The sequence below is a fragment of the Rhagoletis zephyria genome, unplaced genomic scaffold (genome assembly GCF_001687245.7).
Source record: "Rhagoletis zephyria isolate East Lansing unplaced genomic scaffold, Rhagoletis_zephyria_1.1 Rzeph_scaffold_03918, whole genome shotgun sequence".
NCBI classification, from domain to species: Eukaryota; Metazoa; Arthropoda; class Insecta; order Diptera; family Tephritidae; genus Rhagoletis; species Rhagoletis zephyria.
Window position 1 is genome coordinate 33,952 of NW_016161001.1, and position 10,730 is coordinate 44,681.

The 10,730-nt window shown below is 41.7% G+C and overlaps 1 long non-coding RNA gene across 1 annotated transcript in view; it reads right to left on the reverse strand.

Annotated features, from left to right (window-relative positions):
• Positions 1–990: 990 nt before the first annotated feature.
• Positions 991–10,730, reverse strand: part of LOC108369928 (uncharacterized) — an 11,696-nt gene continuing 1,956 nt past the window's right edge. The window contains exons 2-4 of the long non-coding RNA XR_001848582.1: positions 9,125–9,126; positions 5,051–5,058; positions 991–1,081 (exon numbers count right to left, since the gene is read on the reverse strand). This is a non-coding gene — a long non-coding RNA (uncharacterized LOC108369928). The remainder of the gene's footprint in view (positions 1,082–5,050; positions 5,059–9,124; positions 9,127–10,730) is intronic.

A 10,730-nucleotide genomic window follows, 5' to 3' on the forward strand; every position in this document is an offset into this window, starting at 1 on the left:
GATGCTCCATCGTTTCTTCTGCATCTGATGAATTACAACTACGACAAGATATGTTGTGTTCCAGTCCTAGCCTTGCAGCATGGATTCACACGGCCCAGTGGCCTGTGTAAACGTCAGTTAGTCGAGATAAATCCCTCCGGTTTAGTTTGATAAGAAAAGCAGTGCGTTTTGCGCAGTAGGTGTGCCACAGACTCCTGCAGACCCTACAGGATTGTAGGTTTTTCCACCCACTGTTAGCCTAGGGATGCAAACGATGCATCGATGTTTTTGAAACATCGATAATATCGGTAAAATTTTCGATGTTTGCCATCGATGTTTACAATTTACTAACATCGCGAAATTGGCGATACATCGATTGAAGTTTCATCGATATTTTAAACATCGACTTTAAGGAGACTTTCTTTCGGTATATTTGACTGTCATTAAATTTACTATTCATTCAGAATTTTTTTATGGCCTTATAACAATTATATTCAACAATTTTATTGAGCTTGAGGCCGTTTCTTATGAAAAATGTTATGGAAAATTAACAATAATTTACAAAAGGTAGAAGTTATAGTTGCTATTTGGAGATCACCACATCTCCTCAGTGACCGCGATTGAAGAAGTCTGATTAGTAGATGTGGTGATCTCCCAAATAGCAGCTATAACTTCTTACCTTTGTAAATTATTGTTGCATTTCCACAAAAGTTTTCATAAAAAACCGGCCCAGGCTCAATAAAATTGTTGGATTCATTCTGAATGCTAATAACCTAGCCGTTAAAACAGAACCAGACACCCCTTAGAATTTGAACAAGATCAGACCTAGGATCTTTAGGCCCGAACGAAATTACGATGGTATGCAGTTTGATTCTAATAATAGAAAGGGTATAAAAAGAATAATAAAATACAGGAAAATACATTCATAATTATTGAAGTACACAGCATTGCTTTAAATTTAACTAGAAATTAACAAATTGCAAAACATCGGAAACCATCGATTTATCGATGTTTCTCTGGTGATGTATTTTAGCCTCGATGTTCTTTTCTCGGATGCATCGAAACATCGACGTATCGATGTTACTGCTCAAAATTTGTATCCCTATGTTAGCCACATTTTACCAGTGCTGAGAGACGCGGCTCTTGATATAGCTCAGAGGCACAATAACCTCCTTTGGCTCTGAGATATCCAGAGCCGACCCATTTATGGCCAGCTCGTCAGCCATCTCGTTGCCATGAATTCTGCTGTACCCCGGTACCCAGATCAGTGCAACGACGTGCCTGTCAGCTAAAACCATAACGTTCTCCCTGCACTGTTTTATTATGTTGGAGGTGATGCTTACAGAGCCAAGTGCCTTAATCGCTGCCTGACTATCTGAGAAAATAGCAATGCTGGTTCTCGCTAGTTTCGAGGCTAAAATTATTTTGCACGCCTCATTTATGGCAAAGACCTCTGCCTGAAAAACACTGGCCGAATTAGGTAATCGAATAGACTTTTCGATTTGGAGGTCGGTTGAAAAAATTCCCGCCCCTGCCCATCCATTTTTGAACCGTCCATAAAAATGGATACTTCGAAGCGTTCAGTAAAAATAGGATCCCTCCACTCCTTTCTTGATGGAAAAATCGTGCCGAAGTTTTTCTTGAAGAGAAGCGAAGGACAAATGTAGTCAGTTTTTTCGCGAATGCTTGGGTCGTTGAAAGAATACAGGATACGTCCAAGCCCGTACGTACGTTCTTTCCACAATCCAAGTTCCCTCAACCTGAGCGCACTCTGTGAAGCACTTTCCTTGATAAAGAGATCAATCGGTGCAAATGACAGATGACATTCAATGCTTCCGTTGGACAAGATCTGATCGCCCCAGTAATTGCAATGCAGGCTGACCTTTGTACCCTGCCTAACATTGTGCGTATGTAGTTCATCTCTACGGCTTTCCACCAAACCAGCGAACCGTATGCAATAATTGGGCGAATCACCGCCTTGTACATCCATAGCATAGGATTAGGTCATAGGCCTCTTACCCAACATTTTCTTGCAGGGATACAGAGCACCATAGGCCTTTTTTACTCGGTGCTCTGTATTCATTTTCCAGTTTAATTTCGGTGTGAGAATGACTCCCAAATACTTAGCGTAGGGGGAAATAGAGAGAGTAAGCCCGTTCAAGGAAGGCAGGTTAAAATTAGGAATATTTTTTCTTGTAGCGAATAATAGTAATTTGGTCTTCGAGGGATTAACGTTGAGCCCGCAGCCATTTGCCCAAGAACCCAATTCTCCCAGTGCTCTTTGAAGCATTTCGCTTATCACATTTAAGCACAATCCGGATACCATAATCACTACATCGTCTGCATACGCAACAACTTTGACCCCTTCCCTGTTGAGTCTTAGAAGAATGTTGTTTAGTACGCAAAGCCACAGCAGCGGCGACAGTACCCCGCCTTGCGGAGTCCCCCGCTTTGGATGACTGATGACTATGCTGGTGCCTAGCTTAGCGTTTACAATCCTTGTACGAAGCATGGTCGATATCCAGTTTACCAGGAAGTTCTCAATCCCCAGGTTTCTCAGTGATTGCTCTATCGCCTCCAGACTAACGTCGTTGAACGCCCTTCTATGTCCAGGAAGGCCGCCAACGTATCTTGCTTATTTTCCCGCGATGACTCTACCTTGTGTATGACCTCATGGAGCGTAGATTCTGTGGAGCGCCCTTTTAGGTAAGCATGCTGTGCAGTAGACAATTCTCCATTGCCTAGTTTCGAACGAATGTGAATGTGACGAGAGACTGATGGGTCTGAAGTCCTTAGGCACCATGTGTCCTCTCTTGCCTACCTTGGTAATGAAAACTACTTTAACACTTTGCCAAGTAGACGGAACATGGTTGAGCATTATGCATGCTTTGAAAATGCTCTCCAGCCATGAAATAGCCCACGACTGGGCCTCCTGTAGCATTGCTGGAAAGATCCCGTCCGGACCCGGAGATTTGTACGGAGAGAAGCTGTTAATTGCCCATGCAATCTCCTCCCGCGTGATTATTTCGTTAACGACATTAATGGATGGTGCCGCTACGTTGCTATCTACATCTGAGACCTGATTTAGATCACAGCCTGGAAAATGGGTACGAAGAAGGAGTTATAATGTCGCCTTAGAACTATTGGTCCATCTTCCATCTTCCTTTTTTAGGAAGGAAGGATTGCTGTGTTCCTTGGATAGGATCCTCCCCATTCTGGCGGATTCTTTCGTTCAGTAGATAGAAGAGCAGAAATCCCTCCAGGATTCCTGTTTTGCTTTGCGAATTGCCTTTGCGTAAATTCTCAAGCTATCTCTATAGGTCTGCCAGTTGCCCGAGGAATAGCTTAAGTTGAAAGCTTTGCGAGACTCTTACCCAAGTTCCGAGATCTCCTCTCCCCACCATGGAGGATATTTGTTCCGCCCGAAGCTTACAGGACAGGAGACTTTAAAGGCCGATCCCATAGCCTTTACGAATTTGTTGCCCTTGGTTTCTATATCTTCCACGGTCGTTAAATTGTTATTGTAATGTTTGCCAAGTTTGTTACTGACCACACTAGCGAACCGCCGCCAGTTTGTTCTCTTTGGGTTACGAAAAGGAAGGGAAACTTTCTGGCTAACCGATAAGTTGAACAGTATGTACCTATGATCAAAAAAAGATTTCCGATCAGATACCCTACAGTTGTCTACTTTAATGCTACCTCTACTACTACAATCGTTAGTTAGTGTTATATCAAGCACTTCTTCCCATCCCCTAAAAGTATCAGTGCTAGGAAACGTGAACGTAGGAGTGGTACCTCGATTACAAATTATTAGGTTAGTACTAAGAATGTAATCGAAAAGAAACTCACCGCGAGTATTTATTTCCGAGCTGCCCCAGATCGAATGCCTGGAGTTGCAATCGCATCCGATAAGTAGATTTTCCGACTGAAAGTTCTCCACTAGTCTACGAACCACATCCGGTGGTGCGTCCTCGTTGTGTGGCATGTAGCACGAGGCGATGACCATGCTGGTACCACCAGCCGCTTCGAACTTCGTGGCTGTTAGATCCGATGAGCTGTGNTTCGTTGCTGTTAGATCCGATGAGCTGTGGGAAGGGATGAGAAAAGTATGGTGTTGAGATATAACCACAACACAAGATCTAGGCTAACCGTCCCATTTCTTGTAGAATACCTCGTATCCATTCAGGTGTTCCATACCCAGGGCTCCTGAATGAGCGCGATGTCGACATCTTCCTCCACCAGGAAGACGGAAAGGTTGTCCGTGGCCAGCCTCGAGTGCTGGAGGTTAATCTGGACAACCTTTAGACCCATTATCAATTTGGGTCAGCAGTTGGGTCAGCGAGCAGCATGCCTTCCAGCAGCTTNGCAGCGAGCAGCATGCCTTCCAGCAACTTATTTGCGTCGTTGACCACGTCAGGCTCTTCTTCTTCAGCATTGTTCGCCCGGAAAATTTTGACTTTGGCTCGCCGGATACCAAAGCGAAGGAGACAGTCGGCCTTTTCCAAAGGCTCGATACTTTCCTCACCAATGAGGAGTCAGAAGGACATGCTGATTGTTTGTGAATCCTCAGCCTTAAGGATCTCCCAGTCGTCCATCGGGATTTCACGGTTGTGTGTACGCAGATATTTTAGCGGCGCCGCGCTATCCATCTCTACACGTGGGAGCCAAATGCGAGCTCTCGGCCTCCTGGGGATGTCACTAGCAGGGATGAGCTTGAGCCTCAAACCCTCCCAAGCATCACTGATGCTCGCCAAGCTCTTCTCCAGCAAACCTTTGAGAGTTGGTCCACCCTGCAACCGCGCACTACCTTCGCAGAGTCGAAACTGGGGAGATGGCCATCCGGCTGTGCCATGACTTGGTCAATGATCATTTGAGACAGCCGCGCCTCAATCTCCCCCACTTATCAAGCACCGGCTTCGCCTTGTTTGAAATCGCATCCACAAGTGCCACCTGCAGGCTATCTCTTACCACCTCGCTGAAGCCACGCCGTGGCCCTGTTGCAGCAGCCGCATTTGCCTGGTCAGCAGAAAACCTCCTCTTTTTTGAGGCTATTTCGACTTCATCTTGGGACCTATTCCGCTTTCCGCATCCTTGTGTTCGGTGGCCTGGTACAGCCGGTACTCATCCACCACCGCCTGAAAACGGATTTTGTCTTCGGCGTCCTTCGTGTGCACGATCCCTTTGGTCTCATTCCGCTCTATCCTACCGAGGATAGATAGAGCCCACCGGTATCGCTTTTCACGAATTGCCCTCGACGTCGAGGGTTTGATATTTGGCTGCCCCTTGGCAGCCGCAGAAAGCTGTTGACTAGATGACGGAGTACTGTGGCCCACAGTACTTTCTCCACCACCTGGCGTCAAAGTCTCCTGACTGGATAGGAGGAGCTCCTCCTCCGTGGAGAGGCTCGGACTACCCAGGCGAGGTCTGTCCGTACAGTCCTTGTTGGTCGTGTCTAGGGTAAGTGAGTCCTGTATTTTGTTGTCCGAGGTACTTTCCGTGGAGTTCTTGTTAGTCGTGTCCCTTAGTTGTGGGTGTTTGTCAAATTTCTTATTGTTCGAGGCTGTTTTTAGGTTTTGCATGTTTTCTAGTTCTAACGGTCGCCCGCCCAGTCACTGTCCAAAAAGGAAACCCAAGAGGAACCAAAGAGAAACAGCGCCGGGATGTACCGAAGCCGAGGTGGCCTGGTATAGCGACGTAGCGAGTGAAGAGGGGGTAGCGCCCCATGCCATGGTAAGGCCACCGTTACTCACTGAGGCGACCCGGTGTCAGTGAGGCAACGTAGAAGTACAGTCCGTTTCCCCCGACTGCAAACGTCGTCCAATAGGCACGGTCCGCTTAACACCTTGGATTGAGGGAAATCCCCGTACCATGATCAAAGGGCATTGCGATGGGCTGTGCTATATGCTATTGAAGAGCAGCGAGCCTTCCCGCGATTCCCCCTGATCTTAGCTGGATACCGTTCTGACAACGCATAGAACATACTGGAGTATCCATTTCCAGCCGGCACCCTCGGGGAGGGTTCCGTGGAGGAACAATTTTTTCGCCAGCCCCAAGAAATACCTACTCGTAGTGTCTCTGAATCGTTTTCTCTTGTCTTCTGGAAGATGGGCCAAGAGCTACACAGCAAAAAACTGGGAAGGCAAGAGGAGGGCAAGGATGAGTCTATGCTTTCTATAACTCACACTCACCATTTGAAGCTTATATGCATATAACACGGTGTCAGTAACGTAGCTAACGATGTTTGATCGCGGATTAGTGTCAACCATGCTTTGAGCAACCGGCCCTAAAAGTTTTCCAATTGTGCTTGCTCATTAAATTTCCTTGACTGGATACATGTATTATTTAGTTTCAAATTACCTTTCCTGTGAAAGTGTCATGAATGAAGTTTAAGTTTGAACCCGTAGGCACTCATGGCGCACAACGACTCCATAACATATAACAGGGAGTCGATAATGTCGATAACGATGTTTATCCTGTGTTAGTGTTAACCAGACATTGAGAAACTGGCCTTAAGTAGTTAGCGAGCGACTTTTGCCACATTCTTGCAACCATTTGTGGCAGTTCTCCGTAGCTACATACCTTTACGCCAACTAGTTTACATATAAGAGTTGTCTGTTGTCATGTTACATATTCGTTGTTAATTTTTTCACTATTTTTCCACATAACGAGCCGCAAGCCAAATAGACCGACCAGCCAAAAACCTAAGCTTCTCAAAGAAAATTCATTCATGTATGTACATGTTGACGTACATACATATGTATGTACATATATGTATGTTTGCATAGTTGTTGGTGCATGCTTGTTTGTATAAATATTGTAACAATTTGTTAGCAATTACTTGCCAATAATTTTGTTTGCATACGTCGAAAAATACGTATTAGGTTGAATACAAAATTTGTTAATTGTTCACCTCGTTTACATATTACGAGCACTTTTTAGCGAGTTGACTCTTTGGGTAGTATGCCTGGTGGTTTTTTACTTTTGTTGTTAGTTAACAAATTTATGTGTAAAGAAGCTTGTTAGATCATTTAATGAACAAAGTCAGCGATCGCTAAACTGTATGTTAATTAAATAGTGTTCTAGAATAAGAACGTACATATGTAAGCTTGTATATACATTGTACATATGTTTGTATATAAATTAGGGTGTCACAGGGAAATTGGTTTTTTGAAAAATTAATTTCCGTGGTCCCATCATAAAACCAGAACCTCGGCCGAATTTATATTCTACTCACTGCAAGCAACCCCAATGCACTGCCAGTCGAAGAGGGAGGAGTCGATGTTTAATTACCCGACTATGACGAGGTACGGATAGCACTTTCGCGACTGAAAATCAAAAAAGCTGCTGAAGCTGACCACTTGCCAGCTGGGCTATTCAATTATCATATTCTTTTACTGCCTTCTTCAAGTTGGATATGAAAGCAAAACGAATGGGGCTGATGGTAAACGAGGACAAGACGAACCAGCGTAAATAATAATAATAGATTTGCGCTTACACATTTGCGATTGTATTTTTATGAGAAGCTGTTTTTCATGGCAGAAATACACTCGAAAGATTGCGATTGCTTGCCGAGGGGAGATTGCTTTTAATAATAATTATAATCCCAACGGGTTTTACCCTCCATTGCCGCCCATCCGCACGAGGGGCGCAGTCCGCATGACGTACGGAACCATTATTTTAAATTTTTTGCGCCGAGTCACGAAAGGCAGGAGTTTGTTAAGTGTCGAGATCCAAAACTGTTCAGCTACAGAACCAAATTCATCAGCTGATTGGATGTCTTTATGTTAATAATTGATTTATTGATAGAGGATAGTATCGCTTTCTTAATGCTTAAAAGCGAATCAGATATATATAATGTGTTGGAATGAGAGTTAAAATCCTGCCATAAGCAAGGCAGTGGTTCGTGTAATTCAAAATTAATTTTACAAGTTTTCAAAAATAGGGGATAAAAGTGTCTTGATACACGGGAGGAAACATTAAGGCTAACTTTACCCAGAAGAAGCGGACTTGAAATTGAGCCTGTCAGTGATTTAACCAAAAAAATTGTACCAAACATTTAACTGCGAATGACAAGTGTAGGAAGATTAGTAAGATTTAATCGGCTCGTATAAGGCGGAAGGGTATATTGAGAATTCCAACGGAAATTTCTTAAAGCGAAAAGTAGGAACTGTTTTTGAGTTGATGCTATCTTGTCGGAGAAATTTTGATACCTTGATTCCAGGGGTTTAGTGATATGAGGGTCACTAAATTCGTTTGATCATAGTTTCACAAATGCAAGTACGCCTTTAGCCTTGTTGATTGTTACATTAATGTGAAGATTAAAATCAAGTTTCGGATCCATTGTGATACCAAGTTTCACAAAATTGTATACCTGTTCCAAATTATGGTTATCTATTGTATAAGAAAGTGGCTGAACAGCTCTTCGCGAGAAATACATTACTTTACAATTTTCCAGATTTGGAGGCATACGATTTACATAGCACCAGTTAGCCATGCTGCTTAAGTCTACTTGTAGCAAATGCTTTTCTTTGATTGATACGTACGCTTTATTAAGTTTCACATCATCTGCGTACCTTAAAATTTTAAAAAAATGTTATATGTGTAGAAATATGGTTTATAAAAGCAATAACAGAATCGGGCCTAAGTGGCTACCTTGCGGGACTCCTGAAGTAACATCAATGACATCAGAAATAGTACTTTTAAACATAACCCTTTGTGATCTATCATAGAGGTATGAAGAGATCCAACGTAGAAAATTAGGTTGAATACCAAGAAGATCCAGTTTATATATGAGCAACGAGTGAACAACGAGTCAAATGCTTTATTGAAGTCGGTATATATAACATCCACATTTTTGTTTTCACTAAACGCTTTTGATATATAGGTTGTGAACTCAAGTAAATTTGTTGAAGTTGATTTGCCTTTGCAAAACCCATGTTGACAGTATGAAATGCTAGAGGGGATATAATGCGTCAACTGATTTGAAATAATTTATTCAAATTATTTAGGAATTGCAGAGAGCTTAGCTATGCCCGATAGTTCTCCACCGAAGACCTGCTACCGCTTTTAAGTAGCGGGGCTATTATTGATTCCTTCCATAAAAATGGAAATATGCGTTCTTTAAGAAACAAATAAGGCTGTTAACGGCTCATAGAGATAATCAGCACAATTCATAAAAAAACAAGTGGGGATCTGTAGTGCGATCCCCATTTTTCTTAACGACAATATTCGCATCGTTAGCTAACGATTCCGACAAGTTTCGTTAACTGCAATTCTCAAGAACACTTTTAGCGAATATTGTCGGTGGCTTTGACAGTTGTCTATCGAAATTTGAAGATAGCCTAGCTACGAATATTTTGTCGTTGAAAAGCCTAACGATAAAATTGGTTTAAGTTTTTATTGAGAAAAATTAGGCGAAAGTCATCGGTAAGCAAACTATTATAATAAAAAATAGCTAATAAATAAACATTTATCACATATAGATGTGCTTATTATTATTATTCTTTTTATTTATTACACTGTGCAAGTTGAAAACTTAGGCAAAGGTTTTGATAGTTGATCTCACTTAATTGGGGCATTCTAAGTTCAATGGCTCCCCCCGTTTTGTCAGATTTGCTCCAGTGTTCGAGATAACGACACTTGAACATTTGCTTCAAGTTTAACTTGTTTGTAAATAACTCAGTTTTTGTGTTGTTTTAACAAAATTTTTAACATGACTGATTTTTATAATGAAGGTTATTTTAAACAAGTAAGAAAGTCTAAGTTCGGGCGGAGCCGAACATTAAATACCCGGCGCAAGTATTAAATATATGTTTTTTCACCCTTCCGAAACCTTCCGCTTGATGGTAAGCCGAGGTGTATCAATTTTGAGTAAATTANGAACAAAATTAATATACCCTTGTGCACAAGTGCGCTCGGGTATAAAAACGGTGCTTGGTTGGGAAAACCAACGATCGTTTGAGAAGGCGTAAAACTATTTATTTGGCATACATACATAGATATTATCAATTAAATAGTATATACATACATGTGTATGCATGTGCCATGTACATATTCAAACACAATTTTAGCCACTCGGCTGATTTAGAAATTTGCATACCCATCAGGGTAGCCGACTGAATTTTTTGACCTTTTGAAAAATTTGTTTTTGCAGTTGATACTTCCTAGAGTGTTAGAATGAGGTGTATGTATGTACATATGTACATATTTTGAAACAATTTTCTGTCAGATATATAAATCAATTACGCAACTAACTATACACATTTTCACACAAGTGAGATGTGCAATGCAATTGTACTACATAAAATATTTGTCTTATCTTTAAGCGAGTGACATGGTTATTATCTGATTTCAAAAATTTTCCAAACCACAAACAATTCCCGTACCGAGTTTTATAAATTTTAATAAATTATTTAGTAATTTTAGTCCGATTTCAATAATTTTCAACGTTTTGCTTTTATGTGGCAAGCACAATAACCTCCGAGTTTGGTACAAATTGGTAGAACGGTTACCGATATACATATATGTGATCATAAGTGGGCGTGCACGCCCATTTTCCAAAATTTTATCATAAACGTATTTCTTGGTAAAGAATTGTTGCAACCATCAATTTTGAATAAATTAGCTTTAATATTTACTGATTTATCGAAGATTTTGTATTTCTCTAAATAACCGTTTTATGGGATGTGGGCATGGTTATTGTCCGCTTTTTAAATTTTCGGCCATTTAGTATGCTGTACCAAGGCCAACAA